The sequence below is a fragment of the Neopsephotus bourkii genome, unplaced genomic scaffold (genome assembly GCF_033783945.1).
Source record: "Neopsephotus bourkii isolate Nb327-2 ecotype Australia unplaced genomic scaffold, CSIRO-AGI_Nbou_v1 NB_1280, whole genome shotgun sequence".
NCBI lineage: Eukaryota > Metazoa > Chordata > Aves > Psittaciformes > Psittacidae > Neopsephotus > Neopsephotus bourkii.
In genome coordinates this window covers 152,003-168,792 of record NW_026901765.1, presented here as the reverse complement: position 1 = coordinate 168,792, position 16,790 = coordinate 152,003, and the positions used below count along the sequence as shown (strand labels likewise).

The 16,790-nt window shown below is 47.9% G+C and overlaps 1 non-coding gene across 1 annotated transcript; it reads left to right on the top strand.

Annotated features, from left to right (window-relative positions):
• Positions 1–867: 867 nt before the first annotated feature.
• LOC133218666 (U1 spliceosomal RNA) lies at positions 868–1,027 on the top strand. Its single transcript, XR_009727243.1, has one exon. It is a non-coding gene; the product is annotated as a U1 spliceosomal RNA (small nuclear RNA).
• The last annotated feature ends 15,763 nt before the right edge of the window (positions 1,028–16,790 follow it).

The window sequence follows — 16,790 nt, the reverse complement described above, 5'->3', positions numbered from 1 at the left end:
GAGATGTCTTGGTGTAAATTAATGGAATTTGAAAGGCTTTCAGCACAAAATTTCTTGAAACTTGATCCCTCATTATCTCTCGCTGTTATGCACAAATAAAACTATTCCTCTTTTTCTGAAAAGAGGTGCACTGTCTGGCTGTGATCACAAACCACACTCCCGATTATTCTTCTGAGATCTGAAGACCTAAACTGGCTCTGAATCCACCACCTCTGAAAGGTCCCTCTAGACTTCCAGGAAACCATGTTTGTTCAAAGAATTCCTTCCCTGGGTTACATGGACATGGTGTGATCCCCTCTCTGCTCAACCCTGCTCTGGCTATTCATGTACTTCATATATGCTGGCTATTCTCATATGTGGGAGAAAGAGAATGAAGCCTCCTGTTACATCTATAGTATATATCTATATATCTAGACATAGATATATTTATTTAAAATATATATCTATCATCTATAATAATTTTATATTTATTATAACATATATTTTAAGTTATATAATCTTTATCCAGATATACAGAATTATATATCTGTATAGGTATAGATATAGATATATAGTATTTGTCTATAGCCCCACAGTAACCCCTTACTTTCTCGATACAACAGACACTAAAATACCAAAAATGGCCAAGATTAAGTGCCAGGACAAGTCACTGAACTGGCCTTGCAATGAACACTGGGTGAGCCAGCCCCAAAACCTGAAGAGGGATCTGTACCCTGAAAAAGATGTGGTGGCCATAAGGACAAGCAGCATAAGGTAAGGTGCAGTGAGATTTACAGGGTTAGCACATGCTCTGGGTAAATAAGGGATGGCTGAGCGGAGGTCCTTCTTGAAGCTTGCATGTCCATATCCTGGCTTCAGATGGCCAAAATACTTACCTGGCAGGGGAGACACCATGATCAAGCAGGTGGTTTTCCCAGGGCGAGGATCATCCCTTGCACGCCGGGTGTGCTGACCCCTGCGATTTCCCCAAATGCAGGAAACTCGACTGCATAATTTGTGGTTGGGGGGGACTGCGGGTTTTTTTTTGGTTTGTTTTTTTTTTTCCTGCCCCTTTATTCTGCTGTCGTGAGACCTCACCTGGAGTATTGTGTTCAGTTCTGGTGTCTTCAACATAAAAGGACATGGAACTGTTGGAACAAGTCCAGAGGAGGGCCATGAGGATGATCAGGGGACTGGAGCACCTCCCATATGAAGATCGGCTGAGAAAGTTGGGGCTGTTCAGCCTGGAGAAGAGAAGGCTGCGTGGAGACCTCATAGCAGCCTTCCAGTATCTGAAGGGGGCCTATAGGGATGCTGGGGAGGGACTCTTCAATAGGGACTGTAGTGATAGGACAAGGGGTAATGGGTTAAAACTTAAACAGGGGAAGTTTAGATTGGATATAAGGAGGAAATTCTTTCCTGTTAGGGTGGTGAGGTACTGGAATGGGTTGCCCAGGGAGGTTGTGAATGCTCCATCCCTGGCAGTGTTCAAGGCCAAGCTGGACGAGGCCTTGGGTGAGATGGTTTAGAGCGAGGTGTCCCTGACCATGGCAGGGGAGTTGGAACTTGATGATCTTAAGGTCCTTTCCAACCCTAAATATTCTATGATTCTATGCTAAATGCAAGCAGAACTGTTATTCCGATTAAGTGCTCTTTTATCAAAAGCAGACAGGTCAGCCACCTAGCCAATCAGGGCAGAGGATTGACGTAGCCAGCTCAAAACCAGACAGTGAGCCAAAAACAACCTCTAACCACATCTTTCTTTCAAAAAAACCCCTCTGGCTATTTGGCAGGTTTTGGCTGTGGAGGCATTGACCACCCCTACAGTGAACATAGTCCCCTGGGATACTTGGGATCCTTTGATCATGGGATCAGACTGAGGCTCACTTAACCCTCATGACCCTCCCTTGCTGAAGTCCCACACTGTGTACCACCCTGGCCATGTTTCCCCAGGCCACCCTCGTGGCCATGCTTCACCAATGGCACTAAAATGGTCATGGGGACAAATAAACATGCAGATATGCATGGTCAGTCCAGATGCCTTGGACTGAAGGGTCCTTCTCAATAACATAACACATCTAGAAGCAGCAAGTGCTGGTTGCTTCTAGAAAAGACTGGTCTGCAGCCTGGAACACATCCTTCGGAGAAACCCAGAGACAACACTGGCTGTGGAAGAAGGGCTATTTTATCAATAAAATAAAGTAACTAAGCACATTGGTATGCAGCACTGGTGAAACTGAGCTGGGAATAGTAAATGTACTTCTGAGATCCATGTTACCAGAAGTATTTGGAATAAGTCAGCAAGTGCAAAAAATAGACAGCCAGAAACCAACTGGACAACCAGAGAGCTATTCTCTGATGAAAGGCTGGTAGTTCAATTTGTTTAGCTCATCAGAAAGAAGACCAATGAATGATTTGATAGGCAGGAGATAAGCACTCAAAGGGAGGAAGAATATTGAGTATTAAAGAACTCTTTTAACCTCATGGAGTAAAGGGACATAAAGTACCAAAGACTGGGTGGTCAGCTCAGACCCATTCAAATCAGAAATGTGGCACACATCTTTAGCAGGGGCATTGATAGGCACTGGAAGCAAACTGCCACAGAAAGTTATGGATTTCCTCACCCTTAATTATTTTAATGAATTATTAAAATCTTTCTGAAAGATATTGTCCTGGGTCTAGCAGCAGCAGTCATTTTTCTCTTTCTTGGTACCTGGTGGAGTGCTGTGTTTTGACTTTTGGGCTGCGAACAAAGCTGATAAAAATGATGTTTTGGTTTGGCCAAGGACTTTGTGAGCTTCATGCTCTGCCAGGGAGGAGGGGAAGCCGGGAGGAAGCAGAGACAGGACACCTGACCCAAACTGACCAAAGAGGTATTCCATACCACAGCACGTCATGCCCAGGATGTAACTGGGAGTTACCCGAAAGGGCTAGGTGGACTGCAGGGTTGGAGGAGGTATCGGTCAGTGCTTGATCGGGCTGGGGGGACAAGTTATTGCTCGCCTGGTGATGAGGTGTTGTATTCTCTTCCCTTGTTATTTCCTTTATCATTACTATTATTGGTGGTAGCAGTAGTGATTTGTGTTATACCTTAGTTACTAAACTGTTCTTATCTCAACCCGTGGGAGTTGCATTCTTTCTGATTCTCCTCTCCGTCCTTCCAGGAGTAGGGGGAGGGCAAGAAAGGGGGGGAGTGAGTGAGTGAAAGCTGTCTGGTTGGGGTTAAACAACAACAGTTCTTTTTGGCGCCCAACGTGGGGCTTGAGGGGTTGAGATAATGACAGATCTGACTGGATTAACAGTCACTCGTCACAATGCTGATTTATTGGCTCTCAGAGTTGTTCCTCTTGATCTCACAGCTTCAGAATGTTGTAACTTACTTAGAGCCGGTATTTGCTGTGTTAGTGTTTATCAAGTGTGGGGCTTGGGCTAAGGTTCCTGTCTCACTGTACTTTATGGCAATGACTTGTAATACGGGCGGGCTCCAGCAGCAGGGCGGGACGGACGTGGCCGTGGACTGGTACCTGGCCGTCCGGCCGCTCCTCACCGTCCTGGCCCTCGCCCTCGCCCTCGCCTCCGTCTGCGTGAGGCCGCGGAGAGCCGATGGGGAGCGGCCCCGGGAGCCAGCGGCTGCTGAAGTGGCCCGGGAGAGCGGTCCCGGGGACCAAGTGGGAGTGGGGCCGGAGGCTGGCAGGGAGCGGCTGCCGGTGGAGGAGGTCGGGGCGGTCGAGGAGTGGGAGGAGGCGGCTGCCGAGCAGCGGGAGAAGGCGGCGGAGGAGCCGAGCCCCGCAGCCGAGCTCAGCCCCGCGACGGCCGAGAGCATTCCCCGGAAGCCGCCCGCCGAGCCCCAGGAGGACCCAGGAGACCCCGCAGCATTTCCCAGCAAGGCAGAGGAGGAAGATCTGGACTCAGGAAAAGAGAAGCTGGTGGTGGGAGAGCCGGCAAGCACAGCAGCTACACCAGCCCCAATGACAAGTACAGCAGCATCGCTTGAGAGTTCTGAAGGTTTTGGATGGCCTTTGGGTACCCTTGGGACCTGCCTGCTGATTGTGATAGGGATCAGCATGTTGGCACACATACAGACTGTGTTTTACCCACCACCAGTTTGTCTGATCTCAAAAGTTAAGCAGAGTCGGGTTTGGGTCTTGTCTGGGGTTAGACGACGATATGGGAGGACCAAGAGGTTTCCCCCAAGGCTGGACAGCCATGAGTGGCAGGGTGTGTGGGACAGTATGGGCAAATATCTAGTCCACTGGGCCCCTCCAGTGCTTTGGAAGCATTGGAGATGGAAGGCAGCTGTATGGAGTCCCCAGCAGCAAGATGCAGAAACTGCTGGAGGGGACAGTGATTTATTTTGAACCTGGTGGGCCCATGACCCTTAAGGCCATCAGAGCAGAGATGTAACATCGAGATGGACTCATGATCAAGGGGTGGACTTAGCAATGGACACTATTGCCCAGGTTATTCACAAGTGTGAACACTGCACACAGCCTCTCCTGCTCTGAAAGACTGTTACAAGAGATGGAGCCTGATATTATGGACCAGATGGACTCAGCAGCTTTACAGGGACTAGTCCATATACTAAGATAGAAGTGCACTGAGATCAGAGTGATGGTATATTGAAAATGTGGGATCTGAGCATGACGTGAATGGTATGGAATAAGGGGTGGATAATGTCCTGGGTTCAGCAGTAGCAGTCATTTTTCTCCTTCTTGGTACCTGGTGGAGTGCTGTGTTTTGACTTTTGGGCTGCGAACAAAGCTGATAAAAATGATGTTTTGGTTTGGCCAAGGACTTTGTGAGCTTCATGCTCTGCCAGGGAGGAGGGGAAGCCGGGAGGAAGCAGAGACAGGACACCTGACCCAAACTGACCAAAGAGGTATTCCATACCACAGCACGTCATGCCCAGGATGTAACTGGGAGTTACCCGAAAGGGCTAGGTGGACTGCAGGGTTGGAGGAGGTATCGGTCGGTGCTTGATCGGACTGGGGGGGCAAGTTATTGCTCGCCTGGTGATGGGGTGTTGTATTCTCTTCCCTTGTTATTTCCTTTATCATTACTATTATTGGTGGCAGCAGTAGTGATTTGTGTTATACTTTAGTTACTAAACTGTTCTTATCTCAACTCATGGGAGTTGCATTCTTTCTGATTCTCCTCTCCGACCCTCCAGGAGTAGGAGGAGGGCAAGAAGGGGGGGGGAGTGAGTGAGTGAGTGAGTGAAAGCTGTCCGGTTGGGGTTAAACCACGACAGATATGCTTCAGGCAAACATGAACACCCGTGCTTCGTACAGAGATAAATGTGTTACACAAAGGGGCAGAGGAAGCAAGAAGAAATGAATGTAGCTTTCTGGCCTTGAACACAACCACCAAGACTAACCTCCTTGCTCTTAGGGGCTCTGGTTGCCCCCTCAGAGGAAGAAGACAGATTTTTCTGGATGGCAAGTCAAACCTGGGGGCCTGTTTCTGTCCTATCCAGAGGGGCTCTGATGACTTCGTTCCTGGACTTACTGCAGTTCTTGAAAACCTTTGGCAGTAATACAGAAGGCAAGAGACTCCTCTTTGTGTTTGCATTTTGCATATTTGCATAAATGTCTCTTCAATTAGCCTCCCCTTCTAACATACGTCTGGTCAGCCGTAACTATGTGAATTATTGTGGGTTTTATTGCCCTTTTTTTTTTCATATTAAATAATGTGCATTGTATCACTGGCTCTGCAAAACTAGCATTATTTTGTGGAACTTTTGCTAGCGTTCACTTGGTTACCCATTAAAACTCTATTAACTACTAATAGGTGTCAAAACTGGTGTCCACAGGCTGCTCACTGCTGCTAGATGCACTCAACCAAGACTAGCTGGCAGCACCACGTTTGCTGCATGCATTAGCTTACTAGCCTACAAAGTTACTCATACCAAAGTGCATTTCTGATATTTGATTGAAATCCTATCATCTTTACTCTTGGCTGAAGATGTAGTTGTTTTTGTTGTTTCCTTGCCAGGCAAAAAACAAAGACCTTATTGGCTGTCCTTACTTGAGTGAAGGAAGACACTCGTTTTGCTTACTCTGTAGGCTTCAGCACATAAAAGACTTAAACTGATACCATTTTCAGCACACTGGGAATCAGAGCTGCTGAGAGCCTGGATTAGTCATACTAGTTTTCACTTCTTTATAATTCCACCTAATACACCTCAGCAATTGACAAAAATAGTTCTTTGTACACATGTTTGCTATCCTGTTATTTCCACCTTTGGGTGTTCAGTGTCCGTAACACTGTGAACTGAAAACCACCTCTGGAAACATGATTTTCACCTTCTGAAAGGCTGAGAAAGCTAAAGGTGTTTGTCACCATGCTAAGGATGAACCTGGCAAAAGGTGTGCCAAAGTAGCATACATCCCATGGGTACTCTCTGGGTTCAAATGGCACCTCTCTTCCACAGGGAAGGATGCTTTGCACTTACTGTGAGCCTCCTTGGGGACCCCATGCACTACCTGCAGCAGACACATGCTGGGGACAGCCTCAGCTGCAGATCTCTGCTGCCCCTCAGACATTGTCCCATATAACCATGGGATCTGTGCATAAAACCCCCTGGCTGAAGCTGGGAGGAATTTCTGAGGCAGGCTGTTTGGTCAGCTGAGCTAGTGAGGATGTAGGTCATAAGCATCTGTGATGTGCTGGTCCCACAACACTAGCACAGGGACGAGTATGACTCCTCTCCCAGTGAAGGCAGGAGGGAAGAGGGAAGCTTACTGTACAGCAGTCAGGGTAATAGAGGCCACGCCTTGACCATTTCTCATCATTTGCCTATTGGTATTTAGCCAAGTGAAAATATTGTATTTTAGAGTAACAAATCTTGATGTTAGCTCTCACTATGAGGACAGACACAAAAGGTCAGAGATATTTCCACATGGTTTAAGGCAGAGAAGCAATGCTGGGTAGTGCTTCTTGATTAGACACACTCCACCTCCAGATGCTGAGAGCTTGGAGGGTACGTAAGGTTGAAATGCTGCCTTCTTATTTAACAGCCTTTGTGGCATCTCTCCCCATCAATCTACTTTGCAGTCTATGTAATTTTGGAGGTACCATATCCTCCATAACAGGTTCCTCAGTGCACCTGTGGGCTGCACGAGAAGCATCTCCCTCTCTTTGCATTGAATCTTCTTGTGATTTCCACCAGTTTCCCCCAATGCTCCTGATAGGAGAGCTACCACAGATGTAACTCATGCTTTGGTGGCAAACCATGCCACCAAGACCTTAAGCCATGGTATAAATTACATCAACCTTTGTCCCCTCCGACAAAATGCAAGCACCAGGTGACAGAGCAAAAGGCAATTGAGACTGGTCTTCTGACACCCACCTCTATTCCCTTTGCTGAGCTGCCTGCAGCTTCAGCTGACAGTCAAGTTTTGCAGCACAAAAATCCTGAGACTTCATACGTGTAGCTTATGTGAGCAGCTCTTCCTACAGAGAAAAACCCTTGCAAGCCAAAGAGCTAGGCCAGGAACAGGTTTTTCCTTTCATGAGAAGAGGTTTCAGGTTCAGGCTCTAATTTGTTTATTTTTTTTATTATGCTGGCCAACATGCTAGAAAGATTCATGAAAAGGACAAAGTCAGCATCTATCTCCTGTGCAAAGAGATGAGAAAAACCTGTAAACAACAGAAGAAAGAGAGAATGCATGAAGAACAGCATACTGAATTACCCCTGCCATGTGGGTCACTTAGAGCATGTTTTTATATTATTTATTAAATAGCTTCTGCACAAAGTGCGTTTTATGTGACTAAGGCATCATACAGTGAATACTAAAATTATGCTCTAGCTCTTAAGCACCACAGGCAGAGGGAGAGCAGAAATGCCCCTGGAGTTATTGTTTTATAAATAAAAGGTGCTGATGATGCTGTGTGTACAACACAGGGTGTAAAGAATCGCTGCAGTGGCTTGATAGGGATGATCTGTGCCTGAAAAGTCAGCAATGCAGACAGTAGGTGAGGTAAATGTACTGAAATGTCAGGATGTGGAATGCCAGAACTGCCCTTCAAATAGTTTCACCAAAAATAGCCTCTGTGGAAAATGGGAGGGAGGTTTGTCCTCATTTATTTCTATTACCAGCTCCTTGACACACTGTCCCACAAATATTCCCAGTTGCAGAGGGAGTGGAAGACCAGGCAAAAGGCACACTTCAGTCCCATGTGTATGTGCCACTGCTGCAGTCCACACTGGGATGAAAGCATCAATTAAAAAGCAAAGCCCACCACCTGTGGGGCCACCACAGCCAGGGGAGGAAACAGCTGCCTCAAGCAGCTGGCAAATACGCTGGGTAAAACCACAGCTCCCCACATGCTCCAGAGCAGCTCTCTGCAAACATCAGCAAATCCCTTGGCAGAGTCCAGAGGAAATAAACTGAAAGGTGGTTGTGAGCTGACAGGGTCTTGCACAAGGGGAGGAACTAGCACTGATAGGGTGGGTCTGCCAAGCACACCCCTATTCAATTACCTGAAAAAATCACCACTTCCCAGCACGTATGTGTTACCTGCAAAGCTGGACCAGTCCTCGGGAACTGTACATGATGTCCATACAGCCTTCATTTCTCTGGACAAGCACCACTTAGATGGTTTTGGAGGAAACACCATCACTTAAGGCTAAAATTTTACAAAGCTTCTGGGTGACTTCAGAGGTGGTGAGCCATACTAGTGTGACCGTAGCAAGCATTAAAGGGAAGGACACGGTGCCAGGTACACGCCCCAGCCAAATCTTACACAAGGATAAGACCTAGAGCTGAAGTACATTCCCCCACTCACCACTGATTTCTGCAGGGGCTTAAAAGCCCAAAAACCAGGTGTGTAGGCAAAAACCAAATCACCATGTGTCCCTGAGCATGATAACCAGCATAACCAGTTATGCCAGACTTAGCTCTTATTGTACACTACAAGCATGACTCAAGGCAGGGAGTAGAAGCCTTTAAGGAAAATAAAACTGTAGGAGAAATGCAGGCTTTGGCACCTGGTGAAATACAGCTGTGTCAGCAAAGTTTCACTTGCAGTACATGCAGTGAGCATAGGTGGGGATTCAGTGCCTTGATTTGCAGCCGGCAGCTTGCTATCCAGTGTGATGACTCAGGATTTCCGGGTGCTCTGCAGGCAAAGGCTGCTCAGACCTTACTCAGGGAGAGTTCCCGTTTTTCATGACAAGAAGCCGGATCTTGCTCTCCTAACTCTTGGTCTGATAAAGGTAATACTGAAAAGAGTTGTAACCACTGTTTGATGGTTTTATAGTCCACCTTTTGTGTGCTTAGATGCAGTTACACTCTTTCTGAAACAGAGAGCATCCAGTGTGTCCAACACTTTCAGAGTTTTGCCTACCTCTAGGTGACAGGAGAAGGTAGGAGTAAGACTTATGCCTAGGTCAGGTGTAATTAAATAACACAGGATTTGGAATAAATGAAGTATAAACAATTCAGGTGTTGGAAAGGATGAGGTGAAAGTAAATCTAAGTGAAGTTTTGACTCCTGAAAGAGTTGAGTGAATACAGACATTGCAGCACTTAGGAAGGTATAGGAAGGAGGCAGACTGTAGCCTTTGGAAATACAAATCACAGACTGTATCAATCTTCTCCAGTCATTAGGAAAAAAGAATGAATGACAGAAGAGGTCAACGGAAAAAGGTTAAAGGTTAATTTCCTAATTGCCAGGATATGAAAGGTAATGGCCGCAGATACCTGTGAATTTCCTTTCAAAACAGGCTTCATCATTTAATGCACTTTTATTACTGATCTCATGTCAGCTTCCTGGTGTTCCGAAACAGTCTTTCCTTTTGCTATTAATATGACAGCAATTCACATACCATGGTCTTCTGATGGACCTTGACATTCTTGTCATGTTATCAAATGAGGGCAGTAAATCTGTTAGAAATATAACCTGCTCCTGCTGAAGTCAACGGGAACTCTGCCACTGATGGTCTATGGCGATGTAGAAGGTCTGATTCTGATGATTAGTGGCATTAGTCACATCTTTACTGGAACCTGTTGTTTATGAATGATTCCAAAATGTTTGGTCAGACTTCTCAATTTAGATGCAAACATTGCCAGTCAGTACTCTGCTTTATACAAGAAGCTCTTGAACTCTGGTGTGTGTCACTTACAGTCTGCAGGCTGCCCACTGCTCTTACTTTAAGTGGGGGATTTACATTTTGGATGGCAGGTAGCATACAAAGGGCTCTACTTACAACAAGCACTGTACAGCATGGGAAAGCTGGAGAAGCAGTCTGTCTTAGACCAGAGGTTACAAGGTTGAAAGGTTACAACCTGGTGGTGGGACGAATAATCCCTCCCTGATCATTCTCTACTGCTAAATGAATGGACAGTCCTATTGGAAAGTCATGTATCAACACCTCAGATTCAGCCAATTCACTTCAGCCATCCTACAGAAATAATAAACTTTTGTGTCTACAAAAACTGGACCCAGCAATGATCCCAGCTCCATCATTTCCTGATGGAGGGCAAAGGACATGACAGGGGATGTCCCCTGGGCCACCCTGCAGCTATATGGTCACGTGCGGGTTGGTTTCTCTCCCCAGCTTTCTTAGGTCCTGCCCCATAGAGGGTTGCTGGACCACATCTGCTACAGGAGGGTCCAATAAAGGTGTTTCTTAGGGTTGAAGGAGGGAAGCGGGAGCCTGCCTCCTCCCCACATTCAAAACAAGCAAGCCTCTGAAAACCTGATCTGCAGTCTGCTGCTGTTAGCACTTACTCAAATCACATGGCCCCACGTGGATATTAGATGGGGAAATTATTTGTGTTACAACTTAACCTCTCAGGGTCCCATTTTGGAGATACTTAGTTTGTGGTCACAAGTGTCTAGGACATAGAGATGGCAGCTGGCAGGACAGCAAGGCAATGGTACCCAATAGCTCAGGATAGGAATTAAAACTGAACCCACAAATTCTTGCCCACAACACAACCGCAAGCTCACCTTCCTCTTTATAAGGCTTTGCAAATCAAGTTCCACTGCCCAGAGACAAGACTCCACAGTACTATAATGGGTAAACAGAGTTTACAAGCTACTGACTGGAGTAATGCGGCACTTACCCTTTTCTCATGTATAGCAAATGAATCACAGTTCACCTCCTGCTTTTTGGAGAGGAGCTTGAAGTGCCTAGGTAATCAAAGGGAGTTCTGAACATGTCCTTAGGGCTGTTTTATGGCTGGACCACCTCATCTGCCTGCCCCCAAAGGATGTACAGGTGATGTACAGATCTAGTGCATGCTATGCCAGAACAGTATTTTACACTTCAGCAGAGAGCTGAGCTCTGTGTAAATGGGCCACTCAACAGAACTATGCCATACTGGCACTTCCTCAGAACAACGAACATAGATATTGCCATTTTTCAGGATGTGGGATATAAGATGAATAGATTTCATACCATGACTTCCAAGCCTCCATACTGGGACTTCTGATCAACTGCCCTATTCACCACAGTTATGGAAGTTATTTATGTTAAACAGATTAAAGGCTAAGTAACTTAGATTTTCTTTGAGTGTTGTTTCAGCTTCTTATATGTTAAAATTTATTTGCGTTAGTGAGGAAATACTGTACTCACCTTCCCCCAGGAAAAAAACTTGCTTATAGACTCAAGTTTGTTTATTTCTTATTAGTGTAGATATGTTTTCTGGTGAGGGGCCAAGCGGCTGGTTCCTGGTGACCATGATTTATTAAAACACTTCATTCCTTACTCAACTTGTAAGGAGACCTCTATGGCAAAAATAGCAGGAAAGACTTTGTCATCTCTCACAATTATAACACATTTTCAGCTCAGCTCATTTCCCACTGAAGTCACCAACCTAATTCCTAGACATGTACCCTATCAGGCAACTAGTACTTCTTTATCTACCATAAGCTGCAAGACTCAAAAGTCATCAGTTCATTCTGTTATTCGCTGCTTTGCTATCTATTGGGATTAGAGTCAGGCTCTTTGAAAACACTTTATAGCACTGTTTAAAAACTTCCAATGTTCTGTTTTATGTAATGTAACCACTTGGAAGCTTTTGTTCAGAAATAACTCTGCAAGTATTCTACCATAAGTTTAATGGGATATCATTACTACAGAAATTCTGGAAATTTATACAAATACAATGACAAATCTACCTCTGTTTGATTCAAGCTGCTTGTGCATGCTTTCTCCTCCCTCTCTCCCTGAAGTGTCTGCTACTGATTAATTAGTAGATTGGTTCTTATTTTGGTACAATTACCAAAACTTTTTTTATCCCTCTTGTAAGGTAAGGAGGGAGAAGCTATAGGAATGTCATACAGGCTGCAGGGATGCAGGCAGCTCTTGCTCTTCAGTGCCTTTGCCAGGCTATGAAACCCCATGTCTCCACCACGGGATAAATGAATGGGTAGTACCATTGGAAAGGGACATCACCACAGGCAGATGTTTACTTCTGTGATCTGTGCAGCCTGGCTGGGAACATATGGCCATGGGAAGGGGGGGTAACAACTGGCAAAGGGGTGTTTCAGGTAAAGGTGAGCCAGAGGCTTTCATGCCAAGAGTATGAAAGAGCAGACATTTGCATTATACTTTTGTAACCTGCTCCTCCTGAGCTTTGCTGCTGCCTAGTAGCACTAAGGGTTTGGAGTATCTGTGCACCAGAAAGCTTTCCTAAATCAATAGTCTCCTGTTGCTACATAAATACCTAACTGGAGCAGAGATGTTTATTTTCGAAGTGGGAGATGTTTCTTCTGTGACAATGTTTTATTATAATGATTTTGATCCTGAACCTGCAATCTTTACATGAAGACAAGGCTCCCCTTGATTTCAGTGCAAGCATTGTCTAAGGATTTCAGAATTAGCTCTTTGCTTTTATTTTTATTGAAAAACAAGCCTATGCTTGACAAGATAAAAACAGTAAGTAGATCATGTCAGGGAGACAAACTGCTGTGAGAAATTTCTAGCAGGAAAAACAGAGCTTTATGATTACATGGCAATAAGTTGTGAGGTTCAAATTCTAAGGGTTTTCCAGGGAAAAATACTAATGCACTACTGTGAAGGGTACCTATTCTACCAGGTGAAAAGTCCCAACACAGCACACGCCTCTGGCACCTCTCTATTAGAGACTACACAAACAAGTAAAGGTTGCAGCACTGAAATGAAGAAAATACTTCCATGAAAGCTTAAAACATCCACGAAATTAAACCACATTTTTACCTAAGGGGTTTTGAGGGAAGACTGTACGTCGGTCTGGCCATACCTTATGCCACCAAAAGGGCCCTGATCGCAAGGTGGATATAAGCTTATCTGGGAGTGATTTGCAGAGGGAACCACCCAGCACACAAACCGGCAAAGACCCAAGCCCAAACCCAGCGCACCAAGCTCTACAGCTCACAGTAATTACAGAAGCATGGAAATGGCAGCAAAGAGGCTGGGGTGGGCAAGGGTGGGGGACTGCCCTTCAGCCCTGCTGTGCAGTTTGTATAGGCAAAAAGTCCACAGGAGTGAAGCAGGCACGGGAGGCTGGGAGCACCTGGCAAACACGGAGCTGGGGCTTCACTGGGTGCCTGATCCACACCCCCTGCATCAGCAGACCCCCCAAAAAGCCTAGGGCAAAATGCCAGCAGACAGGGACAGCCTGAAGATGCTCTGGCAAACAGGAGAAAATGGGGTGTCTGGGGTTTTGCTTAGGGGGGGTGCAGTTTAGGGAGTGATGAGCGAGGCTGTTGTTTTAAACCAAGCATTCCTACTAGGAGCAGAAGGTTGTGAATGCACTGCCTGACCCACAGCTGTTTGCTGAGCCGCGATGCGTGCTTCGTGCCCTGCTGATGTGCTGATGGAGGTGGGTGCTCCCAGAAGTTTGTCCCAGTTCTGGTTTTATCAAATCAAAGGATCGGTGTTTTTGCAGGCACGGGCACAGCAAGGAGGAATGTGGGGATGCATTGTTGGAGAGGTAGGGGAAGAGTGAGGGAGAACGTGTGCTACATTAAAAAGCCCCCCATTGCCCAGAAGGGGGCACAGGAACCTGAATTTGGTAACTTAGATCTAAGGCACCGGATTTCAAAGGTGGGGAGCAGTGGGGCCACACGCCGGCTAAGCCTGCAGCCCCTCCAGCACCTTGTGCAGGCTGCAGGCAGGGAAAAGCGGGTGTCCCCGCTGCCTCCCCCATTAGGAGTCTGCATCACATACTTGTCAGCAGCGGAGGTGCGTCAGCATCAAAGGAGCTTTCGGTCCGTCCTCACAGCAGGCTGCCAAGCCGCTGTGACGCGATTTTGCAGCCCCCTTCACCCTGCTTTAAACGGAGATAACACCGGGACAGCACGTTTAATTAATCTAATTGATCAACGCGAACCGCAGACACCGTCCCTCCGCGAGCAAAACGGGTGCAGAGCCGGCTTCTCCCGCCGTGACACCCCCTCCCCGTCCGTCCCTTCCCCCCCGCGGGACCCACCTGCCCGCTTCATAAACGCCTTTTGCCGCACCACGTTATTTCCCCGGCCCGCGAAAGCCTCCGGCAACAGGGAAACTCGCTGCGGCGCGACCGCTACCGAACTTCCGTGAGCGGCCGTAGTGCTTGTGTGTGTGAACATGCGGCAAACAACCTCACGGAATCAACGCTCTAGAAAACGGAGCCGTTCCCCTACCCACCCCCGGCAGCGTTCTAGAGCCCCGCCCTGGCTCCGCAGCCGCCGCCCGGCTCCGCAGTGTCGGGGGCTGCCCCCCCCGTCACCTGATTACCACCGCCCCGCGCGCGAGCGCACCCCACCGCAGCGCACCGCAGCGCACTGGGGTCGTGTTTCCCCCTCCCATTACCTCCTTCATTCCCTCCCTCTTTCCCAGACTCCCTCCCGGGAGCGCGGTGGGGGCGGGGGTTTCCCGGTATATACGGCTCCGCCGCCCCCGCCCCTGCCTGCCTCCTGCAGTACGGGAGGCTGTGAAGCGCGGCTGTTGCCGCTGACGGGCCGGGCCGGGCCGGGCCGGGCCGGGCCGGGCCGGGCCGCGCCGCGCCAGGTAGCCGAACAGTGTCACACTGGGATTGCTGCGAGGTCAGTGTGCGGAGCCCCGGTCCCTCTCCACCTTCTACTCCTCCCTTCCCAGTTGGGGGCGGGGGGAGCGGTGCCGCCGTAGGAGGGTGCGGGAGGAGTGAAGGGGGGGCTCGCCCGGGTCGTACCTGTTGCGGAGCTCAGGGACTGTGGGTGCGTGGTGGCGGTGGCAGCCTGTAGCTGCCTGCGCCGTCGGGGCGGGGGTAGAGCCCTGCGGAGCCCCGCTGCAGCGGAGTGGCTTTGCACTCCCCGTCACCGTATGCGCGGTGCCGGCGCGGAGGAGTGCGAGTGGCTGCTCGGTCTGGCCAGGGTAACGGTGAGAGCAGCCCCCGCCCGTCCGCACCTGACCTGCAGCAGCCCCCGCCTGAGCTCTTCCTGGAAAGTTTCCAGAGCTCCTTAAAATGGGAAGCGGCACCAGGAAAGCTGAGCTCCCGGCGGCTACGCTCCAGCGAATGCGACTGGCTCCTGCCTCGGTCTGCCGCCGGCACCAGCGCATCCGCAGCACCGGGCGTAGTCTGGTCGGGTTGGGTGGCGGAGGGCAGCGAGGGCTCGGATCCTAGAGAAGGTATGCGGAGAGAAGGTTTTGAAGTATCTCAGCCGCTGGGGTGTGTGGTTCGGGTTGGATTTGAGTTAAAATCCTTCTTAACTTCTGTAGGCATCACATTCTAGCTACTATTTACCTAATGAGGATCAAAACAAAGCACTTTTTTTTTTTTTAATCCAGTATATGGTGGGGACAAAAAAAAAAAAAACCAACCCACAAATCAACAATCTATTCCAACTGTCAGCGTGTTGGGGAAGAAAACCCACGAACCAACAATCTATTCCAACTGTCAGCGTGTTGGGGAAGAGCAGCTGCTTTCCGAAAGCACGCATTTGCAGGGCAGGTTTTGGGATGCAGACAGTGCTGCCCTGGAAGGTGCACAGGAAGGTTCCAGAAAGCAAGGTGGGTGCTGTCCGCTCTGTGGAAGCGCCCCAGAGTGTATCCATCTCTTGCTAGGGACTGCGCAAGGGAAGTGAGCAGTCTGGATTCCACATAGACATAGTCCACCCCACTGTAAGCCCGTGGGGATGATGGCTAAAGAGGCTATGCTAAAGATTAAGAGAGCACAGCTTCCCTCGTGCAGTCGTGGTTTGGTGACCACACTGTAGCTCCATGCAGTCATTAGCAAGGACCCATCAGAAAATGCTTTTACTGTGCTGCTTCTACTGAAGTGGTTTTGAGAAATCCAGGTTGCTACAACCTGGAAGAAGTCTTAAAACAGCAATTGCTGGTGGTGCTCCCTTGCACGGAGCTCTATTCTCCTGCAGTAGAGGACTAGCTCTCTTCGTGGCAAGGGTGTTAATTGACATGCTTAATGCAGCAGGGTGGGTTTTTACTGTTTTCTGACAAACTACACCAATTATACAAAATCACTGAGGGGGTGACCTACTTGGAGGGAGAACGGGAAAAAAGAGTGTTTGAGGAGACCTTGATTTCAAACATCACCTTGCATGTCCTAACCAATCAGGGTTATTACCTCCTGAAGGTGTGAATTGTATGGCATGAAAGCTTCCCTTCTTTTTTCTTTTACTTTTTCTTTTTTTTTTTCTTGCAGCTTTAGCAGGAAGGAGATAGTTACTCAAGAGCATGCAATTCATGTGTTTGTTAAACATTCCTGCATTGTGTCAAGAGGTTAAAATACCTAGAGTGTGTCTCCTCATCCTATCTCAACCTGTATTTAAAATCAGAGTATCATTAGCAAAATTGTAGGTAGTTGTGGGAAAGGAGGGTATGTTTTATGGTTGAAAGTC